This window comes from Myxine glutinosa, chromosome 9 (genome assembly GCF_964187855.1).
Source record: "Myxine glutinosa chromosome 9, kmMyxGlut1.1, whole genome shotgun sequence".
Lineage (NCBI taxonomy): Eukaryota > Metazoa > Chordata > Myxini > Myxiniformes > Myxinidae > Myxine > Myxine glutinosa.
Window position 1 is genome coordinate 13,346,263 of NC_136269.1, and position 19,895 is coordinate 13,366,157.

A 19,895-nucleotide genomic window follows, 5' to 3' on the forward strand; every position below is an offset into this window, starting at 1 on the left:
GACCTTTTGTCTCCATACATTCCTTCCACGTGTTCATCTTTTCCTTCAGTCCATCCATACTTTCCGCAATCAACACCAGATCATCTGCATACAACAACTCCCACGGTAAACCCTCCTTTACGTTCTGAGCCAGCACCTCCATCACAGCTACAAATAGTAGTGGCCTTAGTACCGACCCCTGATGCACTCCCACCTTCACCTCAAACTCACCACTGTTCCCGTCCTTCGTCCTTACAGCTGTGCGCGCTCTTTTGTACATTGCCATCACTACTCTGATCAACCATTCCTCCACTCCTAACTTCCTCAATGCCCATGTCAATACTTTGCGTGGAACCTGATCGAATGCTTTCTCCAGATCAACAAACCCAAGAAACAACTTCTTCCTCTTCTCCATGTACTTCTCCTGCAACTGCCTCACAATGAAAAGCGCATCTGTCGTTCCTCTTCCTGGCATAAATCCAAACTGCATTTCGTCGATCTTCACTTTCTTCCTTATCCTCCTCTCCAACACCCTTTCCAATACCTTCCTTCATTCCATACTCCAATAACTTTATCGCTCGGTACGAGCCACACTCCAGAGGGTCACCTTTCCCCTTGTATAGAGGGACGAGGGTACTCAGTTGCCAATCCACTGGAATGCGGCCTTCTTTCACCACCAGATTACAGATCTCTGTCATTCTCTTCACACCCCAACTTCCTGCTGCCTTCAACATATCTCCCACAACTCCCGTCGGCCCTCCCGCTTTTCTACCCTTCATTGCTTTTATCGCTTCCTCAACTTCCTTCTCAGTTATCTTCTCTGCCGGTCCTAAAACTGGGTTACTCTCTATGTTGCCATCCCATTCATTCTCAGTATTCAACAGCATTTCCATATATCTTTTCCATCTTCCTTTAATTCCATCTGGGTCGACAACGATTTGTCCCACTTCATCCTTCAAGCAGCTCACCCCCATCACATCACACCTCTCTTTCGCTATCTGCTTTGCAATCCTGAATACTGCTTTCTGACCCTCTTCCGAATCCAAGCGTTCTCCGAACATTTTCCTACATGCCTCCTGCGCCTTTGCTACCTCTTTCTTTGCAGCCTTCCTGGCTGCCTTATAACTTTCATGCTCTGCTGTTTCTGCTCCCGTACCCTTCGCCTTCTGCCACTCCTTGAACTTCTTCCTCTTCTCGTCAATCCTCTTTCCAACTTCATCATCCCACCACCATGTTTCCGAGTGCCTCGGTGGTCCTTTTGTCCATCCACATACCTCACCAACGGCTCCCAACAGCTCCCAACAACAATAATAGTACATGCAACCAAAAATGTTTACAGTGGATGAGAACCACAACAACGGAAGTGACAAATCCGTAACACAAGGATCTGTTTTTGCATCTTTTTGTGCAAAGCGGTGATGTTGGCTGATTTCCAAGATGCTGGCAGATGACTTTGAGCAAAAGAGAGGGTGAGATAGAGTAGCAGAGCAGGATTTTAGGACCCTTGGGCTGATGCCGTCTGGTCCAGTTGCAGAATCAGAGTCGAGGTTTGATAGAAACTTCTCCACCTTGTCAGGAGAGAAGGACAGAGAATCCAGGTTCGACTGGGTAAGTTGGGTATAGAGAGAGATGGGTTTGGGACATAAGCTTTTGAGGCAAACACGGAGTTGAGGCATTCAGCTTTTCATGTGCGGTGTCAGCTGTGTAGCCGTTTGAGGTAAGGGAGGGGAAGGAGGGGGAACAAACATCAGAAACAGATTTGACCAGATGCCACCAGGATTTGGAGGAGGGAGACAGGTTTGAGAGTTCAGTCTTGAGAGTCGAGAGATATTGTTTCCTGGCTCTCCTGAGGGTTGACACACTTCCGAGTTCCGAGCTTTGTGAAAGGAAATGAGATTGCCTTTAGTTAGATTTGCCTTCCATGACGCAAAGGCAAGTTGTTTCGGGGCAATTTCCTCACCACAAGCCTTAGTGTACCATGGACGGGAGGAAGGGTACGACAACTGAAGACGAGATGGGATAAATCAGTGCATGGGAGAGAGCAATTTACTTTGGAAGAATTCCCATGATGAGTTGATGTCAGAGGCAGTAGAGATGGGAGACCAGTCCAGATGTTTGATGGCTGCTTGAAGACCGTGCCAGTCAGCCTGAGTGAAATGCCAACCTCGTCGACACTGTGGAGGCTCTCTGAGAATGGCCAGAGATATGTCCACTTTAACAAGGAAATGATCAGATGAACCGATTGGAGCAGAAGAACAGCAGACATTTGCAGGGAAGTTTGTGATAACCAAGTCTAGAAGAGAGGATGCTCCGTTGACTGAGATCCGGGTCGGGAAATTGACAGATTGTGTTAGTCCCAGTTGGTCGCAGAAGTCTTTTGCTGAGGAGCCATGGCTGGTGAGAGAGATACCCACACATAGCCAGCTGGCATGATGACAGTTGAAGTCGCCACATGTGAGGAAGAGAGAGTTGGGATGAGTGGATAGAAGTTGGACCATGTTGTCAGACAGCGAGATGTAAATGGAGTCATCACTGTTTGGAGGATGGTACAGAATACATATGAACAAAAGGTGGGAGCGGAGAGGAAGCCATAGCCAGAGGTACTCCTGGGGGTGGGGTGGAGAGAGGGCAGTGCAGGGAGAGTGAGGAAGAGAGTTTTTGATAAAGATAGCAACCCCACCACCAGGATGAGGCTCAGGTCCATCATACCAGAGGAGGTAGTAACCAGGAAGAGATATTAAGGAATCAGAGACATCATGAAGGAGGAAAGTTTCTGTTAAGCAGATTACATCTGGTTTGTCCGATGCAACCTGTATGGAGAGATCAATCAGGTTTGAGTGAAGGCCCCGGATGTTTGAGGTCCATACCGTTAAGGAAGAGGGAGGGAGAGCATCAGTACAGAAGAGGGGAGGGGAGGTATCGGGTAAGATTAGGGAGGAGAGGGGGAGGTGTGGAGAGCTGTTGATGTCGGAGATTGCAGAAGAGCTAGGAGAAATGGAAGAATGGGGACAAAAGGTTTGATGGTGATGGGTTGAGGCACATTGAGGTGTTGTTTGAAGTGGAAGGTCGGAAGAGGTGGAGGAATGAGATGGAAGAGAGAGGAAGCAGGGAGGAGGCAGCTTTGTGGAGGAGTTAAGAGGCACCTTTGAGGAGGAAGAGTGAGAGGGGAGAATTGGAGGGGAGGGGTGGGTTGTGAGTTTTGGCTGAGCTATCCTACCTGCCCCTCATGATGCACCAGACAGGAACCAATGGTTGCTACTTTACATGAGAGACTGAAGAACATGTAGAGCTAGTATTTAACAAGCATTCTGAGTATTGCGCTGCAATACATGTCCCCTACCAAAGTTCAAAGTGCCATAACTTTGTCAAAAATGATCGAATATGCAAATTTATGCACGGTTGATGCTGGTTTTCAAACTTGATCTGAGGTATGCTGAGACACATGTGTGTCACGCCTCGCCTCGTTGATAAGCCCGCAAGGTCGCTCCGTGGAGCGGCCTGCACGTATTGCACTGTGTGAATTATATAATTACCAACTCACGGTCTGAGGTATTAATGATTCAAGAGATATCCATTTTAAAAAATATTTTCGTTTAATTAACGATATCTTCTAAACCACGTGCCCCATCGCAAATTCCAAAAGGTCATTTTAGTAGACTGACGTGCTCAACAGATCTGTGAAGTTTCCCCTCGATTGGATAAAAAATGAGGGAGGAGCTCGGTTTTAAAGGTTCATGCTTAAAAACGTCATAACTCTGAAACCACGTGATGCCTGAGGTCATGCTCGCTGACTTTTTTGTTCGTCATGGGTATGCGATTCTGCCTGCCAAGTTTGGTCTCGATTTGTTCAGCCGTTGCAGAGAAAAAGGGGGTTTCGTGTTTTCACCAAAAACAATATGGCGGCCGAACCACGTGACCTGTGACGTCATAATTACCATTAAAATATTCTTCAGACCGAGTCCCCCCTACGGTGAAAATTGGATCTCAATCGGTCCTATTATTGCAGAGAAAATCTTTTTTAAAGGAAATTAAAACTTAAAATGGCACTGAGTTAAGGATCATCAGAATTATCAGAATTCGAAAAGTTCAAAGTGCCATAACTTTGTCAAAAATGATCGAAACGTCGTGAAGTTCGAACTTGATCTGTAACTTATCATAAGGAAACCATGTACCAAGTTTGAAATCATTAGCATTAAGAGTTTAGAAAAAAAGTCCGGAAAACTGTTCTTTGTGTGACGGACTGACGGACTGACGGACGGAGGGACTGACAGACGGAGGGACGGAGTGCAAACCTTTAGTCCCCTCCGGTGTACACCGGTAGGGGACTAATAACACAACACAACAGTGCAGAACACAACAGTGCAGAACACAACAGTGCAGAACACAACAGTGCAGAACACAACAGTGCAGAACAGTGCAGAACAGTGCACAACAGCGCAGAACAGTGCAGAACAGCGCAGAACAGCGCAGAACAGCGCAGAACAGTGCACAACAGCGCAGAACAGTGCACAACAGTGCAGAACAGTGCAGAACAGCGCAAAACAGTGCACAACAGTGCAGAACAGCGCAGAACAGTACACAACAGTGCAGAACAGTGCAGAACAGTGCAGAACAGCGCAGAACAGTGCAGAACAGTGCAGAACAGTGCAGAACAGCGCAGAACAGTGCACAACAGTGCAGAACAGCGCAGAACAGTGCACAACAGTGCAGAACAGCGCAGAACAGTGCACAACAGTGCAGAACAGTGCACAACAGTGCAGAACAGTGCAGAACGGCGCAGAACAGTGCAGAACAGTGCAGAACAGCGCAGAACAGCGCAGAACAGTACAGAACAGTGCAGAACAGTGCAGAACAGCGCAGAACAGTACAGAACAGTGCAGAACAGTGCACAACTGTTCTGCACATAACGGTGCAGAACAGTACGGAACACAACAGTACGGAACAGAACAGTACGGAACAGAACAGTACGGACCAGCACAGTACGGAACAGAACAGAACAGTACAGAACACAACAGTACAGAACAGAACAGTACAGAACACAACAGTACAGAACAGTACAGAACAGTACAGAACACAACAGTACAGAACAGTACAGAACAGAACAGTGTAGAACAGTGTAGAACAGTACAGAACAGTGTAGAACAGTACGGAACACAACAGTATGGAACAGAACAGAACATGTACCTCCTGCATATCTTCAAATTCAATGCACAGATCAAGGCACAAAGTACAGTACAGTGTACGGTACTTCAAGACATGATGATGATGATGATGATGATGATGATGATGATGATGATGATCCCTCTTCTTCATTCATCTTTCATTGAAAAAGTCCTCATTAATCACTCACCTATCCCGAATTAATTAATTGATTATTTGTCACTGAATGACTGAATTCACATTCATTCTCCTCGCCCACGGTGACCTACCTTCACCACCACCTTGTACTCTGTGTGACCCTTGGGATGGAGACGAACATCGGAAACCTCGTACAAATGTCTCGTGTCGTCAACACCCCGGCGGGGCATGTCTGTGTGTGTGTGTGTGTGTGTGTGTGTGTGTGTGTGTGTGTGTGTGTGTGTGTGTGTGTGTGTGTGTGTGTGTGTGTGTGTGTGTGTGTGTCTCTACGTGTATGTCTTTACGTGTGTGTTTCAACGTAGTACTTGTGTGTGTTTATGCATATGTATATGCCTGCGTGTGTGTGTGTGTGTGTGTGTGTGTCTACGTGTATGTGTCTACGTGTATGTTTCTACGTGTGTATGTGTATGTATATGTCTACATGTGTGCCCGCTCAGTGGTCGTACTTCCGCTTGTCCGCCTCGGAATCCAAAGCAGGAGCGCACGTCTTGTTCTTGTTGTTGTTGTTGTTGTTGGTGGTGCTCTGAAGGGTTTCCTGGTTTTTAAATCCAACTCCTCCCGTTTCCACAAAACAGTGGAACTTGATCGAGTAACGCTCGTACGGAATAAATAAATGAAGGAGAGGAGAATAGAAGGAAACACAATGACATTCAAAATGTGGAAAATGTCATGAAGAAGAAAAGGAAAAAGGCTTTGCTTGAGGAAAATTGCTTCTCCTGCACAGAGCAACTTGGACTCTACGTCTCTACAGGATATTGTAATCAATGTTCAAATCGATTACCGTATTTATATTTAACTTAAGGCAAACATCCAAAAAAAATGCAAGGAAAGACGTCACATCGGGCCCATCTACTTATTACATACACAAAACGCGGAAATTTTGATTCAGCTTATCCTGTGTGAAGTAAAAAGTAAAACTTTCTCCACGGTTGATATTAACAGATAGCACCAGTCACAGTGTAAAGTGTCGTGTATGTCGATAATGATCTCTATGGTATAATACAGTTCGCGTACAGACCTGTAACCTCAATCCGATATGCAAGGTACTTCTTCTTCTTCTTTTTTGAATTTGATGGCGTTTTCAGAGTGGCGAGGCTCTATATACGCCACGCAAGTAAAACACGTCGGATATGGATACAAGAGGCTTATAATTATATTTCTAGCCTCGTTACTTTAATGAATTTTAAAACCTCTGCAGAATTGAGGGAGCTTCTGACTGACTCAGACGACAAAATACATGCGGCAGGCCTGACCACGTGATCCCAATGTCACGAACAGAGTGCAGTGGACGCAATCTGAGCTCCTCATACGGAGGGCAGAGAGAGAAAACATGATCCAAATCTTCGGGAACCTTACACCGGTCGCACAACCCCGTCGGGTGACGCCCTATCCTATGTAGATAGTAGTTGAGGGAACAGTGTCCGAGTTTAAGCCTATACCGGTACAAGGTAGTCTGGTCCCTTCGGGAGAGCCGGCCGGATCTTTCGAGCCATCCATGTGGGCATGAAGCGACTTGGCTCCAAACCGTGTTGATGAATTCTACTGCCTGGTTACATGTGTCATGACTGGATTGTCCCTATCTATCTTATTCTTACCCCACAAGTCCAGGCCAATTCTCGGGGCTTCAAGAGTCCAGGGAGGCCATATATGGCCACTTTATTTGACGACTTAACAGGAAGGGAGTCCAAACCCACCCCTTCAGCCGCCCTCACACACTTAAGCCCGAAAGGGGGAGGATGAGAGGATCTGTCGAGAGCCTGGTACTCCCAGCAATCTGAAAACAGACCGTCACCTGAGTGACTGTCCCCAGAAGAAATGCACTTGGCCCAGTAATTTGGGTTGGCGGCTTCCCACCAAAGGGACAAGGGCATTTGTGCCAGCTTCAGCCAGAAGAGCACTCACCAGAGTGCTTTTGAAGGCCCCTAGGCATATGCGGGAGCTTTAGATTGAATAGTTTCCAACTTCCTGTGGTTGGTTGCAGACATATTCCAAAAGGCCTGGCTGCCAAAATCAAAATGGCAACGGACGAGGGCTTTATACAGGAGAAGGAGGCTATCCTGATGTGCATTTTGTTTCCTCTCGACATACTCGTGTGCATCCTTTAACCCATTGACCCAGAATCGTCCAAAACCGAACCCGGCTGCTCAATTAGGCCTGTAGATCACACAGGGTAAAGCCGCGACCCACACCGTGCGACCCGCTCGGCGCACCTGATTGGAATAGGTGTGGGAACGCGAGGGGTTCAATTCCCGATCTTCCCGGCCACGTGGTCTCGAAGGTATTCGGATCACGGTAGATAACCCTTCGACCCGTGATAGGGGGACTGGCGATTGGAGATGCTATGCAACCCGCCGGGCGCGAGTTTCGTCTCGCGATCGACAGCCCGTCGACCCGGTGTCTATGGGGAAACGGGGACTTAACCCCCCCATTAGTATGTCAACAGACCCGGGATCTGCAACAAAATTGTGTCGGATGTGCCAGAGAGACAACATAAAAGGTTAAGGCCTTTCACACACTTGGCAGTAAGTTTATTAACGTGCGAATTCCAAGTTAGGCCCTTGTCGAACATGACCCCTAAAAAGGTCACGTCGAGCGAAGCTTTAATGACCGTGCCATTAATTGTTACTATGACATTCTCGACCTTCCTCTTGCGTGTGAACATAACAAATTTGGACTTAGTGCCTCAAGTAACAAAGCCCCATTTTTTGGCCCATTGCTCGATCCTGCAAACGTCAGCCTGCATGCGTTTTGCAGTGCAACCTAGATTCCTGCCCCGGGCCCAGATAGAAATGTCGTCCCCAAACAGACAACCTGCTCCGAGACCCTGAAGAAAAGGCAACATCATTGATCATAATGTTAAAAAGAGTGGGGCTAATACAACGACCCTGGGGGATGCTCTTATCTATGAGGAATCCGGAAGACAGGGCTACACCGACTCGCACTTGAAAGGATCTGCCCGAGAAAAAGTCCCGGATCCACCAGTAGATTCTGCCCTTGGTCCTCAATTGGTGAATCTTGCACAGAAGACCTTCCCGCCAGACTGTCTCATAAGCCTTGTGGATGTCAAGGAACACTCCCAACAGCGACTCATGATTGCTAAGAGATTTGCTGATGTCATTGGCCAGTGTAGCTATATGGTCCGTAGAGGAGCGACACCTCCTGAATCGACTCAGGTACCGATACAGCAAGTTGTTCTTTTCGAGGAAGAAAATCAGGTGTTCGTTGACGATCTTCTCCATTAGTTTGCTGATGGCTGAAATGAGCGGTATCGGACGGATTTGTAGGATCTTTACCAGGTTTGAGAATGGGGATGATGGGGGAATGTTTCCAGGCACTGGGGAGCATTCCCGAAGACTAAACCTTATTGATAAGCACCAGAAACACGTTCAGGACCCTATATTCCATGTGCTCGAACCTTGAATTAGTTGGGATATCGGGACCAGGCGCACTATTCTTGGACTTTGAGATGGCTAGCTTGAGTTCTTGATGCAAGGTACTGCTCATCTGACTCCTTTGGCTGTGTGACGTCATGAGCTTTACCCAACCGACCAATCCCCTCAATCCTCATCCGTACATATAGTCACTTCCTCCTGTCTACCATTTGCCGTCACCCAGAACCAATCAATAGGCCTATTTGCCGCTTTGCCTCCTCAACCTTGGCCTCGTGCTCGTCTCTTCGCTCCTGTCTGCCCTCTGCATAGTCCCGGCTCTGCTCCTGGCTTCACCTGCTCGGCTCCTTCGCTGTTTCCTCGGGCCCACTCCCGTGGGTTGTGACGATTGTTTCGCCTCCTCACCCTTGGCCTCGTGCTCGTCCCTTCGCTCCTGCTGGCATGGCTCTGCGGTACTCCGCCGCAAGGCTTCTCCTGCTTAAAACCCGCTCCACCCCATCATGCATCTCTGCAATCAAATCGAATGGACTCCTGCGTCGACCCAGGTACATTCACCGTGGCTCCGGTCGTAAGTTTGTTTATTTACAATCAGGTCACTCCATCCCCATCCTCTGGTCGGCTCAGCGCACTCCCACTCATCGTCCCAACACACCTGGTCACAACAACGCACAAAATCGCACCTCCTGTCTGTGAACCCTGGCCAAATCACCTGGATTCATACCCACCGTACAAAACAACATCAAGCTCACCCTGTTCAATACCCGGTCCCTCAACAACAAATGCCTCATCCTGAACGACTACATCCTGGAAAATAAACTGGACTTTCTCTGTCTCATTGAGACCTGGCAACAACCACTGGACTACTACACGCTCAACCTCACCACACCCAATGGATATTCTTACATCAATAAACCACGCTCGGAGGGCCGAGGTGGTGGAATTGCCGTTATTCACCGACAAGACATCAAGACCAACCTCATCTCCATCTCATCTGCTCCATCATTTGAACACCTGGCTTTTAAACTCTCTGGTCACACACAGTCAGTCATGGCTGTTGTCTACCGCCCTCCCAAACCACACCCATCATTCCTGTCTGACTTCTCCTACTTTCTGACCCAGCTATGTTCCCTCTCCCCCTCAATCCTCCTCCTTGGTGATTTCAATATCCACATGGACTCCACTGACTCCACGCTAACCACTAACTTCACTGATTTACTCACCTGCTTTAACCTCACTCAACATGTCAACTTTCCTACCCATAACCGTGGTCACATTTTGGACCTTGTCTGCTCTACTGGACTAATTTTGCACCATCTCTCTGGCTCCGACCTCACTCTCTCTGACCACCTAGCCATCACTCTGACCATCAACATCCCCACCCCAGCACCAAGGCATTATCGCACTATCAACTTCCGTAAGCTAAACGCTCTTTCACCTACCTCATTCTCATCGACCCTCTCTGAAAAAATGTCCACTTCTCCCTTCGTTGACCTCCACACCCCTTCTGACCTCACTGACTACTACAACCACACTCTCTCCTCCTGCCTTGACCAACTTGCGCCTATAAAAACCAAAACAGTTTCTTTCACCCATTCTGCTCCCTGGTTTACCCCTGAACTCCGCCTGATGAAAACTCGTGCTCGCCAACTTGAAAGACTCCGCAATAAAACAGGTCTCACAGTTCACTCCCCGGCCTACAAGGACCACATACAACACTATAAAGATGCCCTCTCCCGCGCCCGCTCCGCCTACTACTCTCAAATTATCCACTCTGGCTCCGGAAACCCAAAAGCACTCTTCTCTACAATAAACAAACTCCTCAGCCCCCTGAACACCACCACCCAGTCATTCACAATAGACAACTGCATCTCCTTCCTTTCATTCTTCCAACGCAAAATTGAAAACATCTACAACAGCTTGACCACCGCCGCACCCGCTCCCCCTCAAACCACCTGCCCCCCCTTATCCTGCCATCCCCTGTCTCAATTCTCCCCAGTCTCCCCTACTGACCTCTCTGAACTCCTCATCGGAATGAAAACTGCCACCTGCACTCTTGACCCCATCCCCTCCAGCTTTGTCAAGGCCTCCCTTCCTGCTCTCTCTCCACTTATCATTGCAACAATAAACTCCTCCCTGTCTACAGGCATCGTCCCACCATCCCTCAAAATTGCTGCTGTTACCCCCATTCTGAAAAAACCTGGACTAAACCCTGACACCCTAAATAACTTCAGACCCATCTCCAACCTACCCTTTCTGTCAAAGGTTTTGGAACACGCTGTAGCCACTCAACTCAAACATCACCTCTCTGCCAATAACCTGTATGAAACATTCCAATCCGGATTCCGCTCCAACCACAGTACTGAAACTGCTCTCCTCAAAATCACCAACGACCTTCTCCTCTCCTCTGACGCTGGCAACCTCAACATTCTCATCCTCCTCGACCTCAGCGCCGCCTTTGACACCATCGATCACACCATCCTCCTCACCCGACTTGAAACCACCTTTAACATTACCGGCACTGCCCTCTCTTGGATTAAATCATACCTCTCTGACAGACGTCAGTTCATCTCCATCAATAACTGCAAATCCCTCACTGCTCCCCTCCCCCAAGGTGTCCCCCAAGGTTCAGTTCTTGGCCCCCTCCTCTTCATCCTTTACCTGTCCCCCCTCGGTCACTTAATCCGCCGTCATGGTCTCCAATTCCACTGCTTCGCCGATGACATCCAGCTTTTCATCTCCACCAAGTCCGTCTCCACCGCCACCCACTCTATCCTGACAAACTGCATCACTGAAATAAAATCCTGGCTACAAATCAACTTCCTCAAACTTAACTGTGATAAATCTGAAATAATCATCATTGGCCCAAAAACGCTCACCAAGTCCACCCATAACTTTGCCCTCAACATCGACGGTTTCCCAGTATCCACCTCCCCTCACATCCAGAATCTTGGCATCATCTTTGACCAAACCCTCTCCTTCGACAAATACACTAAACAGATCACAAAGACAGCCTCCTTTCACCTGAAAAACATCGCCCGTCTCCGTCCATCCCTCTCCTCCGTGGCTGCAGAAACCCTCATCCACGCCTTCATCACTTCCCGTCTGGACTACTGCAATAGCCTCCTTTATGGTTCACCCTCAACAATCACCAATAAACTCCAATACATTCAGAACTCCGCTGCCCGTCTACTCACCCATTCCCGGACCCGTGACCACATCACCCCCGTCCTTTACAAGCTTCACTGGCTCCCGATCTCCCAGAGAATCCAGTACAAAATCCTCCTCTTGACCTACAAAGCCCTCCATAACCTGGCCCCATCCTACCTGGCTGACCTCTCCAGACACACTCCCACCCGCAACCTCCGCTCTGCTGGTACCAACCTCCTGACCCCCCCCCCCCCCCATCCGGACCAAATTTAGATCCTGGGGGGACAGGGCCTTCTCCATCGCTGCTCCCACCCTCTGGAACTCGCTACCTCACACCATCAGAGACTCCTCCTCACTCACCACATTCAAAACATCACTCAAGACCCACCTGTTCAACACTGCATTCAACATTTAACCCACAGCATCTAACCCCTGACTATCTCCTCTCCTTCTCCCTCCTTTGTGCTTTGAATATTTCCCTATTGATTCTTCTTTTTTTGCAATTGTTTTTATGTTTTGCTATGCATTATGTTTTGCACTCTGTCAAAGCGTCTTTGGGCTTCCTGAAAAGCGCTATATAAAATAAATGCATTATTATTATTATTATTATTATTTACTTTCCAATTCGCTCTTTGACTTCTTACTGTTGTGGCGGGCACAAGGGACAATAATTCCACGCACCAGTGGGTGGCGCGAGCGTCCAGGCGCGGAACTGAAATGCATGCCCCGCCTTGCGGCCGATCGGCCACGCCCGGGGGCAAGGCGTGGCCTCGGGAGATATATGCGGGCTCTAAGCTCGAGCCCGCCCAGTGCTGAAGTGCGAGCTCTTAATAAAGACTCTTGTTGTATCCACGCATTGTGGCCTACCTCTCTGGCAATCGAGTCGTGTGTGCACAGCACCACACTGGTGACCCCGATTGGTTCAGCCGTTGCTGACCCCCGAACGTGCCATAGCTACCAACGCCGTCGCAATCAAACTCCCGGAGTTTTTGGAAGCGCAAGCCGACGTTTGGTTTGTGCAAGCCGAAGCTCAGTTCCAACTCCGGGGCATCACGGCGGACGAGACCCGGTACTACCACGTGGTCGCCGCCCTCGGGCCCGGCACTGCCGCCCTAGGGTGGTCCAAAAATGCAAAAAAAATCACTTTTATATCTGGATTTTGATGCTCTATTGGATTATTGTTAGAAATGGTCTAAATCATTCACCCAAAAAATATTTTGCATCTGAGTCATCTATAAACTCATACACACTCAATATATAAATTTGTCATTTTGGTCAATTTTAATGAAAATCGTCCATGTTGAGAGGCTTACAAAGACTTTAGAAATATTTTTTCCCGAAATAATGTCATTGATGGTACATACCCCTGTGAAGTCCTCATGGTCGAAACATGAGTCAGACATGTATGAACATGTTTCAAACATGTTTCAAGCATTGTCAAACATGTTTTGACCATGATGATTTCACACTCACAGGCGCAATGCGCATGCAAAAAGTCATGAACCACAAAATGGCTTAATACATGTACTTTTTGTACTTTTTGTACTAAAGTGCATGTACTTTTTCCACCTAGGTTGCTTTTGGATTGTTCTCATTTAGCCAAATTTGGTGAAAAACGCCATATTTCAATTGAAGTGTGTATGAGTTTCTAGATGGAATTGAGCGAAAATATTTGGTGGGTGAATGTTTTACACCATTTCTAACAATAATCCAGTAGAGCATCAAAATCGGAGAGATCGATGTTTTTTGGACCACCCTATGCCACCCGCGTCGTGTCCATCCTTCGGCGCCCGCCGGGCGACCACAAGTACGGGGCGCTCAAACGTCTCCTCCTCGCCACGTTCGGGCTCACAGAGGTCGAACGTGCCGACCGCCTCCTGGACCTTTCCGCCCTCGGCGACACACGACCATCCGTCCGGATGGATTTCATGCTGTCTCTGCTTGGAGACCAGTGCCCGGATTTCTTGTTCCACGCACTTTTCCTCCGCCAGCTACCGATACAGGTGCGCCTCGCGCTGGCCGGATCCAACATCACAGAACCCCGCGCCCTGGCCGGAGAGGCCGACAAGTTTTTCGCGGTCTGCGACACGTGGTCGGTTTACGGTGCTGCCGTAGTGGATCCCGGTGCAGAGGCTACAGCGCCCCCGGCTTCCCTCATGGCCGCTGCTGCGCCCCGCCCACTACCGCTGCCGCCACCACCACCGCCGCCGGCACGGCCGCCGCGGCCGCCACCGCCGCAAACCTGGTGCTACTACCATGCCAGGTTCGGCCGCAAGGCTAAAACGTGCCGCCCGCCGTGTTCTTTTGACGGGTCGGGAAACGACCGGGCCGGCGCTCACTTGCGGCCCTGAGCGTCGGCCATTCCGGCAGCCTCCTGTTCATCACGGACACCTTGTCCGGGCGCCGTTTTCTTTCCGACACAGGAGCGCAGGTAAGCGTCCTCCCTGCCTCCGCGTCCGACAAGCAAGCCGCAGACCGGGGACCCGCTTTGCTTGCCGCCAACGATTCACCCATCCGCACATTCGGGAAGCGTTGCCTCTCACTGCAGTTCGGAGGGCAGCGCTTTCAATGGTCGTTCGTCACCGCCAGCGTGCCAATGGCCCAGCTCGGCTTCCTATGTGCGCATGGGCTGTTGGTCGACGTTAAGCGCAGACGTCTCGTCCAGGCCGAAACCTTTAGCTCGCTCGCTTGTTCGCTGAGCGGCTCACCGAGCGGCTTGCCAAGCGGCTTGCTGAAAGGTTCCGTCCCGGCGAGGTTAGTCTGCACGCTTCTGGCAGCGGACGGGTTTACCCGCCTCGCCAGTTTCCCGGCCCTCATGTGGCCCAACTTCTCAGCAGTGGCCGTCAAACACGGGGTGGAGCACCATATCCCCACGGTTGGGCCGCCGGTCTACGCCCGGGCACGCCGACTCGACCCCACGAAGCTCGCCGGGGCGAAAGCGGAGTTTGCCACGCTGGAACGGCTGGGGATCGTACGGCGCTCCAACAGCGCTTGGGCTTCTCCTCTGCACATTGTGCCGAAGCCCGGCGGAGGATGGCGGCCGTGCGGTGACTACCGCCGGCTCAATGATGCCACCACCCCGGACCGCTACCCGGTCCCGCATATCCAGGACCTTTCTGCCCGGTTGGCAAACACGACCGTGTTTTCCAAGGTGGACCTCATCCGGGGCTACCACCAGGTCCCGTCCAACCGGACAATGTCCCAAAGACGGCCGTCATCACCCCTTTCGGCCTCTTTGAGTTCCTGCGAATGCCTTTTGGGTTGAAGAATGCGGCCCAGGCGTTCCGACGGCTCATGGACAGTGTCTTGCGCGACTTACCTTTCATCTATGTCTACCTGGACGACATCCTAGTCGCGAGCGCGTCCCGGGAGGAGCACCTGCTCCACCTCCGCATGCTTTTCGAACGCCTGGGCCAGCATGGCCTGATCATCAACCCCGCAAAGTGCCGTTTCGGCGTCGCCGCCATCGACTTCTTGGGGCACCGCATCACCAGGCACGGGGCCGTCCCTTTACCGGCCAAGGTGGAGGCGGTCAGGGATTTCCCGCACCCCCGCACGATCAAGGGGCTCCAGGAGTTCCTGGGCATGGTAAATTTTTGCCACCGCTTCGTGCCCCACATCGCCCAACTCCTCCGCCCCCTGCACGAGGCCCTCCGGGGCAAGCCGGGCAAAGGTGACATCGCCTGGTCGGAGCTGATGGCCGCGGCATTTGCGGGCGCAAAGCTGGCCCTGGCCAACGCCACCATGCTGGCGCACCCGGCGCCCGATGCACCGATCGCCCTCACCACCAACGCGTCGGACTACGCGGTGGGCGCAGTGCACGAGCAGTGGGTGCGTGGTGCTTGGCAGCCGCTGGCGTTTTTTAGCCGGCAGCTTCGCCCGCACGAACGCCGCGACAGCACCTTCGACCGCGAGCTGCTCGGGCTCCACCTGGCGGTACGACACTTCCGCCATCTGCTCGAGGGCCGCCCGTTCACGGCTTTCGTCGACCACAAGCCCCTTGTGTTCGCGATGGCCAAGGTCGCCGAGCCATGGTCGGCACGGCAGCAGCGTCACCTCTCTGCCGTGTCCGAGTACACGACGGACATCCGTCACGTCGCGGGTAAAGACAACCCGGTGGGGGATTGTCTTTCCCGGTCCGTCGCGCACACGGTCCACCTTGGGATCGACTATGCCCGGATGGCGGAGGACCAGACCGCCGACCCCGGCTTCCAGGCCTTGCGGACCGCCGTCATGGGCCTCCGCGTCGCCGAGGTGCCGTTCGACATCGCGGGCGCGGCCCTCCTGTGCGACGTCTCCCTCGGCCGGCCTCGCCCCATTGTGCCCGCTGGCTGGCAGCGCCCGGTTTTCGACGCCATCCACGGCCTGTCCCACCCGGGCACGAAGGCCTCCCAGAAGCTCGTCGCGGCGAAGTTCGTCTGGCATGGCCTCAGGAAGGACGTCCGCGACTGGGCCAGGACGTGCCTCGCGTGCCAGCGCGCAAAGGTCCACCGCCACACCCAGGCCCCGTTGGCCCCGTTTACGGTGCCCGAGCGTCGGTTCGACCACGTCCACGTCGACTTCGTGGGACCTCTGCCCCCCTCGCGGGGGTTCACCCACCTCCTCACCATGGTGGACCGCACCACACGGTGGCCGGAGGCCGTGCCATTGGCAGCGACGTCTGCGGCGGATGTGGCGCAAACCTTCATCGCCACATGGGTTGCCCGGTTCGGCGCCCCCTCGGACATATCGTCCGACCGTGGCCCCCAGTTCACCTCGGAGCTCTGGGGCGCAGTGGCGCAAGGGCTCGGCGTCAAACTGCACCGCACCACGGCCTACCACCCCCAGGCCAATGGCCTGTGCGAGCGCTTTCATCGCTCGATGAAGGCCGCGCTCCGGGCCAGCCTCCGCGACGGCAGCTGGGCCGACAGGCTCCCCTGGGTCCTGCTGGGCCTCAGGACGGCGCCCAAGGACGACCTGCGCGCGTCCTTGGCGGAGCTGGTCTTCGGGCAACCACTGCGGGTACCGGGCGAATTTATCCCCGACTCCACGGCTCCTTGGTCGGCCTGTCCCACCCGGGCACGAAGGCCTCCGCAACAGCGCTCCACCCTGCAGGAGACCGCCCGGAGGTTCGCCCCGGTGCCGACGGCACACCACGGTTGCCCGTCCTCCCACGTCGCCCCAGAGCTTCGCACGGTGGAGTACGTCTTCGTCCGGCACGATGCCCACCGGGCACCACTACGGCCCCCGTACGACGGGCCCTTCCGCGTGCTGGAGACCGGGGACAAATATTTCACCGTCGACATCGGCGGTGCCCCGGATCGTATCGCCATGGCCCGCCTCAAGCCGGCCCACCTCGATCTGGACCACCCCCCCGCAAGCAGCTCTGCCTCCGCGTCGTGGCCGCCCCCCGGCGGTCAGACCCCCGGCACCCCCCAGCCCCGCCGTCCCGCTACCCCCCAGCCCTGCACGCATCGCCAGGGGGCGTTTCGGCCGGGTCATCCGGCTTCCCCGCAAGCTCACCCTTTAGGTGCGCGGGAATTCTGGGGGGGCGCGTGTGGCGGGCACAAGGGACAATAATTCTGCGCACCAGTGGGTGGCGCGAGCGTCCAGGCGGGGAACTGAAATGCATGTCCCGCCTTGCGGCCGATCGGCCACGCCCGGGGGCAAGGCGTGGCCTCGGGAGATATATGCGGGCTCTAAGCTCGAGCCCGCCCAGTGCTGAAGTGCGAGCTCTTAATAAAGACTCTTGTTGTATCCACGCGTTGTGGCCTCCCTCTCTGGCAATCGAGTCGTATGTGCACAGCACCACACTGTGATATTTATTGGTACTTTCGAGTATTTTCAATGCTCGTGTTGAGCTTCAACAACAACTTCCGGGCTCGGAAAGCAACAACACCAAAAACAACAAGAAAAACAACATCCTCGGCTTTGGGCGGCAGTTCATTTTTCAACGGCAGTTCCTTGTTCCCATCTCACATGTAACGCAGCATTTTGCTTCCGAGTTTACAAACCTTCGTTTTCTCTGTTTGTGCTTTCCTTTTAGCATCTACTCATTCTGCTGATGAGAACACTTGGTAGATAAGGTTATTATCGTGCTATCTTGCCTCTCTGTAATGCTTTTATCATTTGGCATTATGATTTCAGGTTGTCCGTCCGTCCGTCCGTCCGTGATAGGTTTTCGTTACCACAATAACTTGAGAACTGCTGAAGGGATCTTAATCAAACTTGGTACACTTATGTATAATGATGTAAAGATTAACTGATTAGATTTTGGGGTCAAGAGGTCAAAGGTCAAAGTTTATAATAGGTCTATAACTTGAGAACGGCTGAAGGGATCTTAGTCAAATTTGGTACACTTATGTATAATGATGTAAAGATTAACTGATTAGATTTTGGGGTCAAGAGGTCAAAGATCAAAGTTTATAATAGGTCTATACCTTGAGAACGGCTGAAGGGATCTTAGTCAAACTTGGTACACTTATGTAGAATGGTGTAAAGATTAACTGATTCGATTTTGGGGTCAAGAGGTCAAAGATCAAAGTTTATAATAGGTCTCTAACTTGAGAACGGCTGAAGGGATCCTAGTCAAATTTGGTACACTTATGTGATGGATAATGGATGTATAATGGATGTATAATGATGTAAAGATTAACGGATTAGATTTTGGGGTCAAGAGGTCAAAGATCAAAGTTTATAATAGGTCTATACCTTGAGAACGGCTGAAGGGATCTTAGTCAAATTTGGTACACTTATGTATAATGATGTAAAGATTAACTGATTAGATTTTGGGGTCAAGAGGTCAAAGGTCAAAGTTTATAATAGGTCTCTAACTTGAGAACGGCTGAAGGGATCCTAGTCAAATTTGGTACACTTATGTGATGGATAATGGATGTATAATGGATGTATAATGATGTAAAGATTAACGGATTAGATTTTGGGGTCAAGAGGTCAAAGGTCAAAGTTTGTAATAAGTCTATAACTTGAAAACGGCTGAAGGGATCTTAGTCAAACTTGTTACACTTATGTAGAATGACGCAAAGATTAACTGATTAGATTTTGGGGTCAAGAGGTCAAGAGGTAAAAGTTTGTAATAGGTCTATAACTTGAGAACGGCTGAAGGGATCTTAGTCAAACTTGGTACACTTATGTATAATAATGTAAGGATTAACTGATTAAATTGTGGGGTCAAGAGGTCAAAGGTCAAAATTTGTAATAGGTCTATAACTTGAGAACGGCTGAAGGGATCTTAGTCAAACTTGGTACCCTTATGTATAATGATGTAAAGATTAACTGATTAAATTTTGGGGTCAATAGGTCAAAGGTCAAAATTTGTAATAGGTCTATAACTTGAGAACGGCTGAAGGGATCTTAGTCAAATTTGGTACACTTATGGAGAATGATGTAAAGATTAACGGATTAGATTTTGGGGTCAAGAGGTCAAAGGTCAAATTTTGTAATAGGTCTATAACTTGAGAACTGCTGAAGGTATCTTAGTCAAATTTGGTACACTTATGTAGAATGATGTAAAGATTAACGGATTAGATTTTGGGGTCAAGAGGTCAAAGGGCAAAATTTGTAATAGGTCTATAACTTGAGAACGGCTGAAGGGATCTTAGTCAAACTTGGTACACTTATGTATAATGATGTAAAGATTAACTGATTAAATTGTGGGGTCAAGAGGTCAAAGGTCAAAATTTGTAATAGGTCTATAACTTGAGAACGGCTGAAGGGATCTTAGTCAAACTTGGTACACTTATGTATAATGATGTAAAGATTAACTGATTCGTTTTTGGGGTCAAGAGGTCAAAAGTCAAAGTTTGTAATAGGTCTATAACTTGGGAACGGCTAAAGGGATCTAATTCAAATTTTGGAAACAGAGCAAAACGTCATGCATCATGCAGAGCAAAAATGTCCTTCCTACCTCTTGTGTTCCTGCTGCTCTTGAATGTTCAGGAACAGTACTTCAAGTTATACCACTGCGAGTGGTTGCCCAAAATGGGAATACCACCACCATGTATACGATGGTCGACTCAGGATCAG

At 50.6% G+C, this 19,895-nt stretch overlaps 1 protein-coding gene across 4 annotated transcripts in view; it reads right to left on the reverse strand.

The window, feature by feature from the left end:
* LOC137435638 (sorting nexin-15) overlaps positions 1–5,944 on the reverse strand; it is a 59,187-nt gene extending 53,243 nt beyond the window's left edge. The window contains exon 1 of one of the 4 annotated variants that reach the window (XR_013624498.1): positions 5,409–5,944. The gene's annotated coding sequence lies outside the window, so the exon portion shown is untranslated. The remainder of the gene's footprint in view (positions 1–5,408) is intronic. The other 3 variants (XR_013624497.1, XR_013624499.1, XR_013624496.1) reach the window with 3 other exon arrangements.
* Positions 5,945–19,895: the final 13,951 nt, after the last annotated feature.